Source organism: Lissotriton helveticus, chromosome 9 (genome assembly GCF_964261635.1).
Source record: "Lissotriton helveticus chromosome 9, aLisHel1.1, whole genome shotgun sequence".
NCBI lineage: Eukaryota > Metazoa > Chordata > Amphibia > Caudata > Salamandridae > Lissotriton > Lissotriton helveticus.
In genome coordinates, this window is record NC_136070.1 from 2,732,444 (window position 1) to 2,751,449 (window position 19,006).

At 48.7% G+C, this 19,006-nt stretch overlaps 1 pseudogene across 1 annotated transcript in view; it reads right to left on the minus strand.

The window, feature by feature from the left end:
* Positions 1-140: 140 nt before the first annotated feature.
* LOC144780838 (uncharacterized) overlaps positions 141-19,006 on the minus strand; it is an 83,466-nt pseudogene continuing 64,600 nt past the window's right edge. The window contains exon 2 of the transcript XR_013600787.1: positions 141-3,642. The product of XR_013600787.1 is annotated as an uncharacterized LOC144780838 (transcript). The remainder of the gene's footprint in view (positions 3,643-19,006) is intronic.

The window sequence follows — 19,006 nt, forward strand, 5'->3', positions numbered from 1 at the left end:
GTTTCTCGCTGACAAATCTGAATTTGCTTTGTAGAAATGCTTCAACACATTTAATCTTTGACTCTTAATGATATCACTGTTGTTTCCCCAGATATGGTGCACCATGGGACGTCAGTATTAGGCTTGACGCAGTTAGGGACTTTTTCTACTTCTGTGCAGTGTTCTTTCTTTACTTTTCAACTTCCTTTTCTAATTTATGTTTTACTAATTCTAGACTGCAACTGCCTACACGCTGACATTTATTTTATTTGCTGTATCTGGAAATCCAGGTTGGATATTTTCAAACAAACTGGTTTTTTTTTGTACAAGTTCCAGTTTTCTAGCTTTTTATTAACTATTTCTATGACTCAATGTTCCAGTCATTTGGGGTACGTGGCTTAGTAATATCTGAACATTAGATTGTTCTTATATTTGAAGGTCCGGGAAAGAATATCATGCCCTCTTCTTTTTCCTGTTTGAGACAAGTTCCCGATTGTTCCCCCTACTAAAACATGAACAGACTTACCATGATCTGGCATCACAACAGTGGGGAATTGTAGTTTTTACACTATTTCTATCACCATAAACAACCCCTTTGCACAGGTGGGATGGGTTGCATTTTTGTTTTATTCTGGGTGAAGGTATTCAGCCAACGCTTGAAAATGGAGGAGCTACTAATCTACAGTTCTATTATTTATCTCTTTCCTCCATGTTTATACCGCATCTGTGTTTGATGATGTGTTCCTGACTAGAGTTTTAAACCACTACCCACATTCGCTCCACCTTATGGAATTTCACTGCGGTCAGTGTCTTCCTGTTGGGATTTCTTTTAGAACACATGAATAATAATGCTTATTGATACGCCAAGGCTTTCTAGGATGATGTTCTTAACCATTTTTAATATTCCTCGATTTAGGTAATATGGTCCAACCTTATGGCTTTTTGTGTCTATGAACTTCAATTTCTGCTTGCTGTCTTAGGGACAGAAACATTCACAATCTATAAATACCACACCAAGTATTATCATTTGTACAGAACTGCATCTGTTGCCACCACCCCAAGCAATCCCTGGGCCAGATTTGGGCACCTTTTATGTGTGGTGGGACCGTCTTTTCTGCAGTGTGGATGTGCAGATGCATAGTAATGACGGACTCAAACTCCATTCTTAATCCACATTTACTGCACACTTACAGTGAATCACCTGTGTGTTCGCTGATAGGTTCTTAGATTTGATGACTTATTGTATAGCTTCCCATATTTACTGCACCTGTATGTTTTTTTCCTTTGTGTGTTTGCTGATGGCGCCAAAGATGTGATGAGTCATTAAAGCACTTTCCACATTCACGACATGGATAGGGTTTTTCCCCAGTGTGTCTTCTCTGATGGACTTGTAAGTATGATGAGTTTCTAAATTTCTTCCCGCATTCACTGCACATATATGGCTTTTCGCCAGTGTGTATACGCTGATGGTTCCTTAAGTGTGAAGACTGAATAAAACTCTTCCCACATTCATTGCAGACATGTGCTTTTTCTCCCGTGTGGATTTGCAGATGGCGTCTTAGTGTTGATGACTGACGGAAACTCTTTCCACATTCACTACACATGTGTGACTTTTCTCCTGTGTGTGTTCGCTGATGAGACCTTAGATTTGATGATCGATTAAACCTTTTCCCACATTCACTGCACTCATATGCTTTTTCTCCCGTGTGCGTTCGCTGATGGACCTTTAGGTAAAATGACTGATTAAAACTCTTCCCACATAGAATGCACCTGTACGGTTTTTCTCCTGTATGCATTTTCTGATGTATCTTTAGTGCTGACAACTGTGAAAAGTTCTTCCCGCATTCATCGCAGCTGTATGGCTTTTCTCCTGTGTGTATTCTCAGATGTACCATTAGATTTGTTGACTGAGTAAAGCTTTTCCCACATTCACTGCACGTGTGTGATTTTTCTCCTGTGTGAATTTGCAGATGGCACTTTAGTGTTGATGACTGACTAAAGCTCATCCCGCATTCACTGCACATGTGCGTCCTTTCTCCTGTGTGTATTCGTAGATGGGTTTTTAGGTGTGATAATTGATTAAAATGTTTCCCACATTCACTACACCTAAATGGTTTTTCCCCTGTGTGTGTTCGCTGATGGACCCTTAGGTTTGAGGACTCATTAAAGCTCTTCCCACATTCACTGCACGCATATGGTTTTTCTCCTGTGTGAGTTCGTAGATGGCGCTCTAGCATTGATAAATATTTAAAGCTTTTCCCACATTCGTTGCATATGTATGCATTCCCTCCGCTGTGTGTTTTTAGATGACACTCTGGCTTTGATGAGTCATTAAAGGGCTTCCAGCACACACTTTGGGTGTACAGTTTTTGTCCACTGTGTGTTTGCTGATGGAGCTTTAGGTCTGATGCCTCATAAACGTTCTTCCCACTTTCACTGTAACCGTATGATTTTTCTCCTGTGTGTGTTTGCAGATGATCCCTTAGGTAGGATGCGCATTGAAAGTGCATCCCACATTCACTGCAGGTGTACGCATTTCCCCCCATGTGCGTTTCAAAATGACATCTTAGGGGTAATGATTGGCTGAAGCTCAACCCACATTCACTGCGTGTGATTTGTTTTTCTTCTGTGTGTATTTGCTGATGGGCACTTATTTTTGACGGTTCACTAAAGCTCTTCCCACATCCGTTGGAGGAGAACATTTCTTCTCCTATGTGTGTTCTCTGGTGGATCAATAGGGCTGAAGATTGGCTGAAGCTATTCCCACTTTCTTTGCACCTGTATGGTGTTCCCTCTGTGTGTGTTTCCTGATGGGGTTCTTGGTGTGATGAAAATGTATCGTTCTTCACAAATTCATTGCATGTGAATAGTTCCTCAGTTGAGGTATGAGCTTGTTGAATTACAACTTTTTCGCAAGCATCCAATGAATGTATTTGCTTATGGGCCATCATAGTAGATAAAACATGAAGACAGTCAAATTATCTGCATGAGTGCAGTATTTCAGAAATGTGCATTCCAATTTAACTAAACAGTTGAAAGGATACCGACATTGACGCACTGCTGAAGTGCATGGCATCTGTGCTGGAGGCATGCAGTCTTTATAACGGATCACATTATTTAAAAAAGTAAACAAAGAACAAGTCTTGTTGTAGGGTCAGCCCATTCCAGAAAATGATGTGCCTTGAAAAACAGCAGGGACCCCTCTTTATTTTCACCTTACCCTGTATGGTCACACTTCATGGATTCCAAGTGTGTGGATTTGTTTCTGGTTTGTAAGGCGTGGCTGACAAGGTCTGGTAATTACGCTAACAGAACAGCATGGTTGAGTCTTGTTGTAGCCACATTATACTGATATCAGAACAAGAGCACTGTTGTGCACATTTTTCTGCTGCATTTTATGTAACATTGCTGTTCCAATGATTTCTTTTCAAACAGGCCTCATTGTTTCATAATATGGTTTTGCGCATACTCCTTCAGTGGATTTTACGGTCAGCTTCTTGCAGGATGTGTCTGTTCACAAGGGAGTGTTTCAGTCTTTTACTGCATTCTTACATTTTGAATAGCCAAGAGTACAATTTCTAATTCTTCTTCCTAAGATCTGATAGTTTTCCTTTAGTATAATATTTTCTTCAATATTCGTCATCAATTTATGAATTCATGGATCTGTTGGAAGTAAAGAGATCTGAAATCATTAAAAGCATAGGCTTTATGCAGAAGATTGTCTATAAACAGCTAATAACTTATCTAGAACACAAATTATGAACACTTCATAACTTAGAGCATAGAAAACAAGTGAGTAGAGAGATGGTGGCAATGGGGGAAACAGAAAGAAAGAGGAAGGAAGGAAAAGAGAGGAAACGGTTGAGGAAAGATTCAGATTGAGGGCTGAAGAAAGCAAGAAGAGACTGATGGTGAGAGAGATGAGAACATTGGATGGAAAACCGAGCTGGAGGGAGAGGAGAAAGAATAACAGATGGCGAGAGAAAGACAGAGCAACACATTTTTCAAAAAACCTTTATTTAAAGAATAAAGGCACAGTACAACATAAAGCACAGCATAAAGCACCAACGCACGTAACGACAGGATGCATCACAAGAAATGCCGTTGATTACAATGAGGAAACAGTCACAGCATCATGGTAAATCCAGCATATAAAGACACAGCTAAACAGAATCAGAGTCTTAGCCCCCAAGGGGTGGGGAGCACACATGAAAAAAGCATACATAGTAGGGAATCTGAAGCAACAGAGGCCCAAGTGAAGAGGAAAGGGGTGAGGAGCAGTCACTGACCAGCACCGGCGACTGCCGCGGACCCAGGGCCAGCGGGGAGCGCGGGAGAGGAAGCGCCGCTGGGGTGGGAACGGGAGAGACGGTAGGAAACCAATGGGGCCCAGATGTCAACAGGGCGAGATCTGGCAGGCATTAAGTCGCAGAACTCAGATAGAGTCTGGCACCGAGAGGCGTCCTCAATCCAACTCTCAACCTTGGGAGCAGGACGACGCCCCCAACACAAGGCCACCCTACGCCTGGCTAGCACCAATAGCATCGAGATGAGGCACCGGGAGGCATCAGGGCAGAACTTGACAAATCCCAAAAGGCACAGGGGGCGATCGGGTTGTACAACAAAGCTAGTAATGTCAGATGGTAGAGCACACCGCCAGTCAGAACTTGGATACCTTAGGACAGAGCCACACCAAGTGGGCGCAGCAGGGGCAGCACATCGTAGACAGTTATCCCCTGGGACCAGCCCAAGCTGATGGAGCTGCACGTGGGTGCGGTACAGCCTGTGCAAGTACTTGAAGTGGATTAGGCGGAGCCGATAGTTCGGGGACAGCTTTTTGGTTTGGTTACAACAATAAAGCCAGTCTGCCTCCGATATGTCCAAGCCCAGATCCCCAGTCCACGCCTCCTGCGCCCAATCGGAGGATATGTGAGAAGACGCGAGAGAGAAAGCGGAAAGCTTAGTAACTAACTTGTGCGGCGAGGAAGAGGAGTATATGAAGTCCAAAGCTGGAAGGGTAGGCGGGCCGGGGGAAGGTAGGGTGCAGTTTCCGGCAAGTGGCTCGCAGCTAATAAAATAGCAGTGTATTTTGCAGCCCTGGGGGGTCAGGGAGAGAATACAATGAGTTCTCTGGGTACAGATCTGCCACTGTCCTGAGGCCCAAGCGCACCGCATGACGGGACATGATGGACGACTGAAGCGCGGGAAAGTCAGGGTGATTAATAATTGGCATGGAGTTAGCAGATAGAAGGGAAAGACCTTAGTGCTGGTGCAGGCAAGACCAAGCCCAACGCAGCATCTCAACCGTGTTAACCTCCTCCCGGGGGCATACCACGGGCGCGAACAGTGCGGTTAACAGAGGCCAGGGGGAAGCCAAGTCGGTCTCCACCGCGACGTGAGGCTGGTAGGGGGTGGGGTGGATCCAAAAATGTAAAAAACTCACCTGGGCACATAGGGCAGAGATACGGAAATCAGGCGCGCCCATCCCACCGGCAGACCTAGGTAGAGTAAGGATATCGTACACCACCCTGGGTTGGTTACCCGCCCAAAAAAGCAAGATGATCAGAGAACGCAATTATCGGAAGAAGTGAGCGTTAAGGGGGATAGGTATATTCGTGAAAAGGTAAAGGAATTTGGGAAGAACCACCATTTTGGCAATGGCGATCCTGCCAGCCATGGACAGTGGCAGGGGCTCCATGAGGGAATCCTGGATTCTAACCAGTCCACCGCCCACCCAAAGTTAGCCCTCCACAGCTCATCCAGATCCCTGCTAAGCCAGATGCCCAGATAGAGCGTGGGACCGGATGCCCACTCAAACGGAAAGTCAGGTGAGAAGGGGACAGTGGCATCGGTCAGAGGAAACAAGACGGACTTGCTCCAGTTCACATGAATGCCCGAGAGCCCACCAAATCGTATTATTTTCCGGACTAAAGGGCTGAGGTTGTCCTGAGGATGGCGGACATATAGAGTGACATCCGCATACATGGAGACAAGAAGGGAACAAGACGTGAAACCGATGCCCCTGTGCGTATGGCGCTGACGTAACCAAGCGGCCAGAGGCTCCACAGCGATGACAAAAAGCATGGGCGATAATGGACACCCCAGCCGGGTGCCGCGGGCGATGCAGATGGGATCAGAAACCTGGCCGTTAATCCAGAGGCGTGCAGATGGATTGGTATAAAGAAGTCTGATCTTGCGCAGGAAGATGCCACTGAAACTCATATGCGGTAGGATATAGAAAAGGAAGGGCCACTCCAGGGTATCGAAGGCCTTTGTGGCATTAAGAAGGGCAGTCACTGCCGGCAGGGTGGGGTTGATTTGATGTCAAACGGAAAAGATGTTACGCAGATTATGGGAGGTAGCCCTCCCGGGTATAAAGCCGGATTGATCGGGAAGGGCGATGGTGGGCATTAAGAGGAAGAGACAAGAGGCTATCAATTTTGTAAAGATTTTATTATCAATATTAATAAGGGACAGGGGGCGGTAGGAGTCCTGACGGTCAGCCAGCTTTTCAGGCTTAAGGAGCAGGGTGATCAGGGCCTCGCGCAGCGACGGTGGAAAAAGACCGGTGTCGAAAGCCTCGTTGTACATGGCCGCCAGATGCGGCTCAAGGATATCAGCAAATGTTTCGTAAAACAAGGCGGGCAGGCCATCTGGACCCGGGGCCTTGTCGCCAGGAAGGCTGCTGATGGCTGCCAGTATTTCTTCCCTAGAAAAGGGCTCATGCAAAAACTTACGGTGATAATCTTCGAGCCAGACTAAGGCGATGGACTCGTAGTACTAATCAAACACCTCTCATGGCGGAGGAGTGCCGGCTGAGTAAAGTTGCGAGTAGAAATCGATAAAGCGGGATTTGATGTCCTCTGGGGAGGTTGTCCTATCCAGGCCACCATCACAGAGGGCGGTTATATAGGAGGCTGCGCGTGGTGGGGGTAAAAGATTAGCAAGGGTGCGTCCCGGGCGGTCTCCCTCACTGAAGTGGCACACCAGACCCTCTCTGCCAAGAAAGGACAATTCACGGCCGGCTTTATCTGAGAATTCTGTGTGCTTTTGACGAAGGAGAGCAAACATTTCCGGGTCGGGACTCGCTGCTTGGGCGGCATCCAGATCTCTAATTTTGCCCTCAAGCCTTGCCAGTGTGGAGCGGATAGCGCAAAGTAAGCCTACCTGAAGAGAAATACACTCACCTCGGATGACAACCTTGAAGCCTTCCCATAGGGTACAAGCTGAATCGACGGAGCCTGCATTAAGCTCAAAATAATTAGTGATCGCTGTGTGAATGTCCGAGCAGAACACAGTATCCCGGAGGGCGTTGGGAGGGAGACGCCACGTAAAGGCCCGATGCTGGGGAGAGAGGAAGCCTAAGACGAATCTGGACCGGCGCATGATCGGAGAAGGTAGGGCCATATGCTCAGCATCAGAGAGCCAAGAAAGTACATCCGGCGAGGTCAGCCAGAGGTCGATCCATGACCAGCAGCCTCTCGCCCCCGTCACGGAAGTGCCCTCACGGTCGTAAGGACGAAGATGGTGCCAAACGTCGTAGAGTGCATTATCGGTTCAAATGGATTTAAGGCGGAGCAAGTGAGGAGAGTACCACAGGGAAGTAAAAACAGCAGCGGTTTGTGGGCAGCAGCCTTCTGGGCAGTGCAGGGAGGGTGCGTGGGGCAAGGCCTATAAAGGGAGGGAGAGACCAAGGAAGCAGCATGTGCGGCTGTGAGATGTGTCGAGCAAGAGCAAGCCAAATATAGTGGAGGATGGTGTGCTGCGCAGAAGACCAAGCAGAGCAGGTTGCAGAGTTAGGTAGACCTGCGACGGTGCTGTGTAGGGGGCACAATGCAGTGTCAAAGAACAAACAAGCAGGGACCCAAAAATCAGACCACCTTCCACCCTCAACCTACCCCAGTAACCCAGACAGAAAAAAAACGACCACCCCGCACCCACACCAACCCCCCAATCAGGCTGAGAATACCACACACACCACCCAGGGGATCCACAACTGGGAGAGGGCAACACAAAGTGAACTATGGGAAGCATCCCGGTGAGGGCATGGCAGAACTCGGCGGACACCCCTGCAGAGGAGCAGGGTGGCCAAGCTGCAGAAGAACAGCGACATCGAGAACAGGTCACTTGTGAAAACAAGAACAACCGTTGTCCGCACAATTAGTCATTGTCGGAAGCTTCGTGTGGAGACTTAGGAGGGGAGGATCTGGACTCCCTGTCCAATCTCTTAGCAAAAGCGAGGGCCTCTCACGGATCGGGAAAAACAAGTGTCTTGGAGCCCTGTCGGACCCTCAGCTTCGCCGGAAAGGCCAAAGAGTAAGAAACGTCATGCTTCTGGAGGATGCGCTTAGCCGGCAAAAACTCTCTCCTAGCGGCCTGAACAGTCAGGGTGTAGTCCGGATAGAAGGAGAGGGTGTTGCCCTGGCACGTGATGGTGCCCTTATCGCGTGCCGCCCGCAGAATGGCATTGCGATCTCGGAAGCTCAGGATCTTCGCCACTATGGGGCAGGGAGGCAGACCAGGACCAGGACGCGGGCCCAGGGAGCGATGGGCGCGCTCCACGATGAAGAATGAAGAAAGTACATCCCCAAAGATTTCCTTGATGAGTTGCTCGACAAAGTCTTCCAATTTGGAGATGTCGGTGGACTCAGGAAGGCCCGTGATGCGAAGGTTGCTTCGGCGGGAACGGGCCTCCAAATCTTCATTCTTCTCCCGAATTACGGCCAAGTTCTTATGCATCTGGAGTAACGTCTGCCTGGCTTGGGTGGCAGCGTCTTCGGCGTCGGACACCCTGCACTCCACATGGAGAAGTATGTTATCGTGGGAGTCTACCCGGGCCTTCACGGAGTCAAGACGGGCGGATAGTTGATCAAGCTGGGATGCAATGCCAGTGACGGTTGACTTGACCTCAAGCATGATAGCCTTGAGGTCATCCTCTCGGCTCGGGGTGGGTCCATCATCCCAGCGGAGTCGGCTCCGTCAAAGCCTGCGCCGTCCTGACGTGAGGATCTCCGAAGTTCGAAGGCAATGGGCTGCTTTGGATCTGATTTGCCCCTATCGATGTGCGGTTCAGGTGGGCACCCGAACACCCAGGAAAGAGAGCAGGCCGGCGATGTGGGATGTTTTACAAGCAGTCGGCGGCCAGTGGTGTGGAGTTCAACAGGGAGCACGATATAGGAAGCCGGGGGGAGGCAGCACCAGCAGGCCTACAGGCGCAGCTGCCCCAGCACAGCGCGGGACCCAGCTAGTAGCTAGGGTTGGGTGAAGGGGGCTGCAAAAAGGTCCTGTGTCCAGCCGCCACCAACAGGAGCAGAGATGGGATGAGGCTGGACCATGGCGCTGCACCAGGCTCCCAAGGGAGGAACAGCATACAGTGGTTACCGGGGCAGCGTGGACACCACACACCCGGACTCTCCGCAGGGCAGAAAGAGCAGCACACAGTCCCCGGGGGCAGCAGGGTTGTAGGTGGCTAATCGTGGATGGCGTCGCGCCCCAGCTGGAAGCAGAGGGCGGCCCCCGGACGGCCCCGGGCAATTGCGGAGTGGAGGGCCAAGGGGCACACCAGCGGGCCACGTTGCAAAGAGTCAGGCACTCTGGAGGGCCTGGGCAGTTGCGGGTGAAGAGGGGCCCCCAGCGGCAACTCGCCAGCCCCGGTCGCTGTCCAAAGGCCGCTCGTGAGGAAACCAGTCCCCAGGGGGCCCCCGCCCGGAGTAGGTGAAGACACGGTGCAGCAGCAGAGCGCCGAGGCGCCACTCAGGCAACAAAGCCCATCCCTGGGCAGGTGAGTCCCTGGCAGGCGGGGGCCGAGAAGTGTTGCAGGAGGGGGGGCCGAAATGGACTCTACGCCGCACCCCCGGGAACAGGCCTCTGAGCAGGGGTCCGAGTGCAGCTGATGAGCCTCAGCGAGGCACAGTTGAAAGGTCGCCCAGGGCGGCGTGACTGCGTCGGCAAACGGTCCCGACAGCGCCGCTCAGCAGGGCCAGGCAGGGCGCGGCAGCCCGCACCCACCGGGGGGGAGCACTGGCGGGGGAAGCAAGGGGGGTACCCCGCTCCCACAGCCCAGCACAGGCGGCGCCGCACCCATGCGAGGCCGGGAGAGACCAGTAGGCCGCGACCAGGCTGCAGCACCACCAGACCAGGCCGCACAGCGAGCGGCCCCCAGCCCCACCGGCCAACCACTCAGCAGCGGCGCAACTCACCACGAAGTGCAGCGTCTGATCTCCAGCATCAGCTCCGCCGCACAATAGCCTCACGGGTAGGAGCAGCTCCGGCGGAGATGCGGGCGGACACCCAGCGCCGGCCACGAGGAGAAGATCTCGGCCGGGGGGCACGTAGAAGCACCAAAGTGACACAGGTAGGTGTGCGGTGCTTCCCCGGTGCAGGATTCGGCAGTGTGGTGCGGGAAATATAGCGATGTCTGCAGGATTCTTAAAGAGTGCGGCCATCTTGCAGCCGACCAAGCCACGCCCCCCTTTTTTGCTCCTATCTTTAAGTTCTGTTATCAACATGGTGTGATTCCGTCATCCTGTAGGGCAGGGGTCTTCAAACTAGGGGGGTGGGCCCCCCTAGAGGGGCCTCCACCAATCCCAGGGTGGGCGTCAGGCTCTGACCAAAAGAAGTATTATGCTGATAAGAGTGCTTTGTTTTAAGCGGCAAATGAATGAGCAGCAGTAATCGCTCTGCAATGGGCCCTCCCAAACATCTTTTGTCATTTATAACCTAGCTAGGAGTATGTGTCAACAAAGAAAGGGCTCCAAATATTCTTCAAAAACCTGACCCCTGTTTCGAATAGTCACACTGTGAATACTTTTACACGTTAGTAAGGCCTGCCTCACCAGAATAGTATGCTTGGCAGTCATTATTTGGTTGCTTTTTTTAAATGGTAACAGAATTTACCTGCAATGTTTAAATACGTTTTTTGTTTAAATAAGTCGAGACATATTTAAACATTACCAACTTAATAGACTTATTGTGAAGAGGGGGGCACAATGAATTTTATTTTTTCACTGGGGGGGTAGGGCTCAGCATTAAAACGCCTTAAGACCACTGCTGTAGGGGGAGCATAGTAGTCCCATCACATAAAAAGCATTGGCAAAGTCAATAGGTCTCAGCAATCTGAGAGCTATTGGCTAGATGTTAATGCCCATTAGCCATGTTGAATAGCAGCACATCTGCTGTTCAGCATGGCTGAAAGTAAAATAAAAAACCATGAAGCCTGTAGAAGTGTAGAATGACTGCAGGTGTGAGCATGTGGATTAACTTGGTGCCCATTAATGTTTTATTTGCAAAATTGTTACAACAAATAAAAAGATCATGCCTATTTAAAATGCATTCCAGAATATTCTGCAGGAAACCACCTTTTAGTTTCTTTCAGTTTTATACCGCGCAAACTCTATCCAAAGGTATCAGAGCGCCGTACATGAGCACCAGTTGCATTCATTCATTTTAAGGAACAGAGAAAGCAATTAAGCCAGAATCACAGGATGTTGAGCCGACGCTGAGACTCGAACCAGGTTTCCCAGCTTCAAAGGCGGTCGCTCAAGTAGTTGCGCCACAACCTCTCCCGGTGGTTATAAAGGAAGCACAGAGTAACAGAAAAGAGGAAAGCGGTTGACATATTAGAAGGTAAGGTAAGCTTTCTCACTGCACCCGTCAGGTGAAAATAAATACGGGCTGTGGCAAGCAGCAAACATTGCAGATATAAAGAGTGCCAGGATTTGCCCGGATGAGCAATATGTTGGGCCTGCCGCCTAGACTCGAACCCAGTTCCACAGCTTCAAAATCGTCAGATCAAGCAGTTATGCCACATCCTCCCCCACTGCTTATAAAAGGAAGCATAGGGGAACAGTAAAGAGGAAAGCTTTTAACAAACTAGGAGACAAGCATTTCCACTGCACACACATACACAAATCACATCAACTGTTAAAGGGATCTGTTAGCATGAGCTGAAAGCCATTTTGTGCTTGGCAGCCATTTTAGTTAGCCATGTGCTCGCCATGTGCTGTTTCCCTCTTCCAGAGCCTTGCACATGCTCAGAGGGGCCTAGCCAGTAAAATGCACCTGCTCTTATGTTATAACTGTCAGGCTATTTTTGCTGATGTAAGGAGAAATAACTCTCCTCCCACTTTGTTGAGCAAGAAGATCTTGTATACCCATATTAGTCATTTTGCATGCTGGTATGTACCAGGACCTCCCCATGGTTTTATGCTGACTAATGTAACCTAAACATATATAAGGCCCCTGTTCTCTGTACTCCTTAGACTGCCTCATACAGTTTGCTGAGGGTACTGTGTGACGTAGTCTACCTCATCTGAGGTTATTAAAATATGTTTTTTGATATTACAGCTTCGGTGCCATTCTCTTCTTTGTTGGAGGTGTGTCAGTGAGACCCCTGAGAAGGTTTCTATTTTCTTCACAACGAAATGTGTAGATTTTTAATCCTTGGTGGAAATTTAAATTGTTGATGCAATCGTACCCTGGTCATAAATTAGACTTAAAGAGCGTGCATTGAACTCTGACTCGTGTTGCAAAGGCGCAGTGTTGTCATGGTCCCTTCGCGTGCAGCTGGCATCAAGGAGGGCGAGCAAGTCAAGGGAGCAGCAAAGCGCGCCATACAGTTGGAACGGTAAAGCGAACAGGATTTCACGGAAGCAACATTCCAGTGGTGAGCTAGATTGTACATTGAAGTTTTTAGGAAAATCCAATCGGATCTTCTGCCTACATGCCTAGAATTACTTAATCTCTCCCTCTCCACTGCAACAGTGCCAAAAACATGGAAGCACGCCCAAGTAATACCCCTGCTTAAAACACCCACACTTGACGATTCCAAAGCAGAAAACCACCGTCCTATTTCATTGCTCCCGTTTATGTTGAAAATTCTGGAAGCTTATGTGAACTCTGCACTTACGCAATTTTTAGACACTAATGACATCCTCGACAGCTCACAGAATGGCTTCCGCTCCCGGTATAGCACCGAGTCGGCCCTGTTAACGGTGGCTGAACACCTCAAATCCGCGCTGGTTGCAGGCAGCACATCTGTCCTGGTGCTGCTTGATCTAAGCGCGGCATTTGACACAGTGTCCCATGAAATACTACTCCAACGTTTGGAGGAAATTGGAATAGGAAATACGGCACTTGCTTGGTTTGCCTCTTTCCTTTCGGAATGAACGTTCCAAGTGACAGCTACCCCTTTTGCCTCCCAGACCCACACACTTCGATGTGGGGTCCCTCAGGGCTCCGCTCTAAGCCCCACGCTTTTTAATGTTTATGTGAGCCCTCTGGCCAGATTGGCCAAAGCTAGGGGAATGTCCCTGGTGTTATATGCCGATGACACCCAGCTGGTGTTCACTCTCTCCAACAACCCCACCCAAGACAAACACAAATTTAAGGAGGATATTTCTGCTATCGCGGAATGGATGACTAATTGTTTGAAATTGAACTCCTCCAAGTCAGAAATCCTCTTGGTGGGCAAGGATTCTCATCAGTGTACAAATGACTGGTGGCCTCCGACACTTGGTAACCCCCCCGGACCCTAAAAACATGGTAAAAAACGTGGGCATCCTATTAGATAAAGATCTAAACTTTGAGACGCATGCTAAAACAGTGGCTCTATAAATACTTTAATCTAATCTAATACAAGCAAGTCAAGCGAGCAGTAAAGTGTGCTGTACAGTTGGAAAGGTATTGGGGGGTGAGTGGAAGTTGACTGAGTTGGTAAAAGCAAGAGCTCTGTGTACAGTGCACAGTGCTGAAAAACAAAGAACAAAGTAGGTCCCACAATGGTCATAAAAATGGGAGAAGTGGATGTTTACAAGTACTTAGTCCATGCTCTTGGGTTGGGGCTAAACACAAGATGATGCATCACCATGCATGCCAGGAACAAATGGTGACAAAGTATCTGAGACAGACGATGGAGCACACACATGGGAAGCCTGTGGGTGGACTGAAGCCCACATATTAAACACAACATGCCTCTTCAAGACAGCGCATGCGCTGTCTAGCCGAGACCTAAGAAGGGGGATAGGTCTGTAACTCCAAACTATAGACACATAGCTCTCCTAGATGCCGCAAGTAGGAAGATTATTACTAAAAGTATTTTTGAACATTTATATGGGTCAGAGAAGGAGATTTTGCTGATTGATTTAACCGGATTTAGGGATAACAGCTCCACTACGGAGAACACTGCAGTAGCATTCATAGATCTTTCCACCGTTGTTTACCACAGAGACAGTCCCACCCCTTGGAAGATGCTTTTAGCACTTGGGAATCCTTGGGGATAACAGTTGATCTCCGCACTTTCACTTGGGGTCATGTTCTCTCTCGAGGGGAAGATCAGGGCATCTCCTACAAAAATCCCAATGAATAATGGATTAAAGCCGGGATGCTTACTGGGCCCTCAATTATTTTCCCTCTGCATATATGATCGGCCAGACGCCCTGTCAATATGCGGTGATATCGTTATATACAATCCGACTCCTATAGGCACCCAAAAGAGATTGGATCGTCTCAAAGACTATGCTGAAGGGCATTTCTTGAAAATTAATATGCTTAAACGCTAAATACTTGTAGTCAAAGGAAAACATCACCAGAAAAATAAAATGCTCATGGCATTTGGGGCAGTAAATACTTGAAGTTACAAAAAAACGTATCTATACTTAGGGAAATTGTTACCACGAGTCTAAATGAAAACAACCACGTATCTCATTTAGAACAAAAAACGTTGTGTCCCGCAAATGGTTTGAGCTTATTCTAATGCTCATTGTCATAGGCATTTTTCTTCTTTGTTATTGTTGCACTGGCAAAACATTCCACCTGGCATTTTGTATGAAACAGAAACAACTGATGTAAAAAAATGGTGCTTCATGGACACACCTGGAGGAAAGATTTTATGTAAATTAAGTAAAGTGCAAACAAACCGGGGCAGTACTACAACCCCCAGAATCCCTGAAGGTAATCTCTTCCCGCCAGGAGGCACCAACATCGCAGCATACCGTGCGCATTTAAGGCACCATGGGCCCCCGCGGGCCCGGAGGCACGCAAGTCGAACCCGGTCTAAGAGCAGGCATGTCTGTGCATGTGCGTGTTCAGACAAGGAAGGGTTGGGATCCACCCTCTCAGCCCTGGTATATGAATGTCGTTCTTTGATACCCCTGGGCCTTGCCGTTACTCTCTCAAACGCAGGCTGTGCCGCTCTGTGATACACTTGGATATATTATGGGCCACAGGAACATGGATCCCACTAAGGGCAGTAAAGACTCAGAGGTGACTAACTCAGTGATAACTAATTATCTCACACCAGCTATCAGAACATCAAATGTGAAGACTGGGCTAGTAGAAGAGAGAATTGCTGCAGTCCATAGACAGATGACCCCGATATCACCACTGAAGTATCGCTCCTTGAGCTGGTATCTGAGTAAGTACGAATTTGGAGGAAGAAGGGAGCAAGCATTCTTATTGAAGGTGCAAAGGAAACTCCAAAGGTAAATGGAAGCAGCATCGAGGTGCCGGTCAGAACCTGTGCGTCTCTGCGGACCCTATTTTGGATGTAATTGTTCCTGCACCAAAAACAGTAAACTCACCCCCATTAAAGAGAAAATTGGCAGCTACACGAACTGTTAAACAGGGTAAAAATCCCAGCAACAAACCTCTGCCAAGGCTGCACAAAGTAATGTTTATTTATTGTACTTGAACTAAATACAATCTAGATTACCCAAACAATGTCAGACCTTCCACCAAAAAATTAAGATATGTTGAAAGGTTCCACAAGTTATCTCAGATTAGATGGCAGATTTAAATGATAAAATGTCCATGTTAGCCCCTTCCCAGCGTGACTAATTACCCCAGGGTGTGGAAGGGGGGTGAGCGCAGCGCCGCGGTGCTTGTGACGAGACCAGGCCGTCAAGAGTCACAGTTGAGCTGTGCTCATGACGGCCTGGTCTCGTCACGACCCCACCCACTCTAATTCTACTGCACAATCGGGGAATCAACCACGCGTGGGCGGAGCGCGCCGTTATGACAAGACCAAGCCGTCATGGGCACAGCTCAACTGTGACTCATGACGGCCTGGTCTCGTCATGAGCACACAAGGGGTTAAGAGACCGAGACCGCGACCTTTCCTGAGAGCTGGAAACATGCCGAGATCAACGCCCTACTGAAGAAACCCAAGACAGACCCGAGCAAACGTAAAAACGTCCGGCCCATCTCCCTGCTTCCGTTCCCAGCTTAGGTCAGCGAGCAGATAGATAACATCCAGCTCACCCGCTACCTCGAAGACAACAACATCCTGGACCCCTCCCAGTCAGGTTTCCGCAGCAACCACAGCCCTGAGACCGCCCTCATCGCCGCCACAGACGACATCAGGATCCCGTTAGACAACGGCTAGACAGAGGCCCTCATCCTTCTGGACCTCTCCGCGGCCTTCGACACCGTCTGCCACCGTACACTACGCACACGACTCCACGACGCAGGGATCCGAGACAAGGCCCTGGACTGGACCTCCTCCTTCCTCTCCGGCAGAACCCAGAGAGTCCGCCTCCCCCCATTCCGATCTGAAGCCTACGAGATCATCTGCGGGGTCCCGCTGGGATCCTCCCTCAGCTGACGCTGTTTAGCGTCTACATGGCGCCCCTCGCACGCATCGCCCAACACCACAACCTCAACATAATCTCCTATGCCGACGACAAGCAACTGATCCTCTCCCTCACCAAGGACCCCCTCACCGCCAAATCCAACCTCCACCAGGGAATGAAGGCCATCGCCGAATGGATGGAGCATAGCCGCCTCAAACTGAACATAGACAAGACGGAGATCCTCATCCTCGGGCCCAACCTCGCAGCATGGGACGACTCCTGGTGGCCCGCATCACTGGGGACACCCCCCTCACCCACGCATGCAACCTGGTAGTCATCCTCGACTCAAAACTCACCATGATGAAACAAGTCAACGCTGTCTCCTCCACCTGTTTCAACACCCTCTGTATGCTCCGCAAGATCTACAGATGGTTCCCGACAGACACAAGGAAAACAGTCACCCAGGCCCTAGTCAGCAGCAGACTCGACTACGGAAACGCCCTCTACGCCGGAGCCCCGACCAAGCTCATCAACAGACTGATCCTCGACGTCCCACGTCGCGACCACATCACCCTCCCACCCTAGGAACCTGCACTGGCTACCTGTCCTTCAAGCTCCTGATCCACACACACAAGGCACTCCACAAGACCGGCAAAGCCTATATCAACAGCCGACTCTCCTTCTGCGTACCCAACAGGAAACTCCGCTCCGCAGACCTCTCCCTGGCTACCGTTCCACGCATCCGTAAAACTACAGCCGGAGGCAAATCCTTCTCCCACCACGCCGCCAAGGGCTGGAACACCCTTCCCCTAATCCTACGACAAACCGAAGACCTTCTAGCCTTCAGGAGCCAACTCAAGACCTGGCTGTTCGACCAGTAGCAGCAGCACCCGCTTCCTCCCCTCCCTTCAGCGCCTTGAAACCCTTGCGGGTATGTAGTGCGCTTTACAAATTAATTGATTGATTGATTGATTGAAGACAAGCACAATGTTTATATGTCTTTTGTACCTGCAGTCATAAGCCTTTGAAGCAATCCACCACAATCAGTTGATCACATAGAGGCAGCATGAAGTTGAGCTCTGTCACCAATAACGAAAAGACCCGCAAACCACCTCTGGACACTAGAAACAAATCTGCATCAAAAAAGCGGGATTACAAGAAGAGGTGCATCCCTCATAGAGCCTGTTAGAAACTAAAACACAGTTTGCAATTCCAACCGGAGTGTACCACATATGTTATAGTCCTGGAGTACGTTCCCCCACTGGAGATCACGCAGGAGCTGAGGTACAAAGCAGCACACTGGTTCATTTGATATGTAATTCAGCCGGTTATCAGATTATTCGTATATCCCAGACTTGTTTTTTTTTCAGATATAACACATCCATTTTTATTATAGTAACTTTGATCAACGGACCACTGACATTATAGGTTGGTTGAATGAAGTGATATCAGGCATCGATGACAAAAGCGAGGATGACACTTTTATTGTATGGGCAGAGGGTATTTAATATTACAATATGCTGCTTCAGTGGCCAACCCATCTGCAGCCTCGCAGACGGTCGTGGAGAGGACATTTTGCATTTTAAACATTCCTTATATGGTGATGCAATAAACAGCCTGGTTATGAAGAATAATCTGATATTTGCCAGTGTTTTTTGTCAGGTGTCTATTCATATATCCCCACTTTTACTGGCCTTAGCCAGGGTAGTACCTTAGCTTTTATTTTATTATCCTTTGCTTCGTCTCCCCTGATTGTGGATGTTAGTCATAGTAAACTGTACAAGTGATCACAATCCATTATTACCTGTTATAAATTTTAACACTATAGAGGAAGCTCAATGTTCAGAAGGGCTGGATATGGATTAGTCCAAAAACAGTGTCCTGGGAATTAAATTGAACAAGTAAAAATTCTTTGAAGATATAACAACAAAAAATGGAGAGGAGATCATGAGATCTTATGTTAGAAGCAAACCGAGTGTCTATCACGGATAGTTATAGAGAGATTTACAAATTTGTGTCAGAGAAGTGTATAGCAACGAGAATCCCTCCTTTACATAGACAGTTTGTTCATATTCACGTAGGCAACTCAAAGCGGCTCTTATAGCGCTTCCCGAGACACTGCGGCTATAAGAGAAGCCAGACAGGTATATAAGGCAGCTCTCGTGCAGCTCTAGTGCACAGGAAACCAGAAATCAGAAGATCTGCCTGGACCAATCTAGATTTGGCAGCCAACTCTAGGGATTGTAAAAAGTTCTGGGAAGTTGTAAACTGCCCTCTTTCCTCAGAAGACACTAATGCGAAGGTTGAAGGCCACATTAGGGTTTTCTTGGGTAGCGCACGTGAAAAAAGATTTTTGCCCCAGAAAAAGTAGCTGAACTCTAAGTTGAAAAGAATATCAAATCCATAATTTACTAAGGAAAAGGCCAACATCTAAGTGATTCCATTGAAATTGCTGAAGT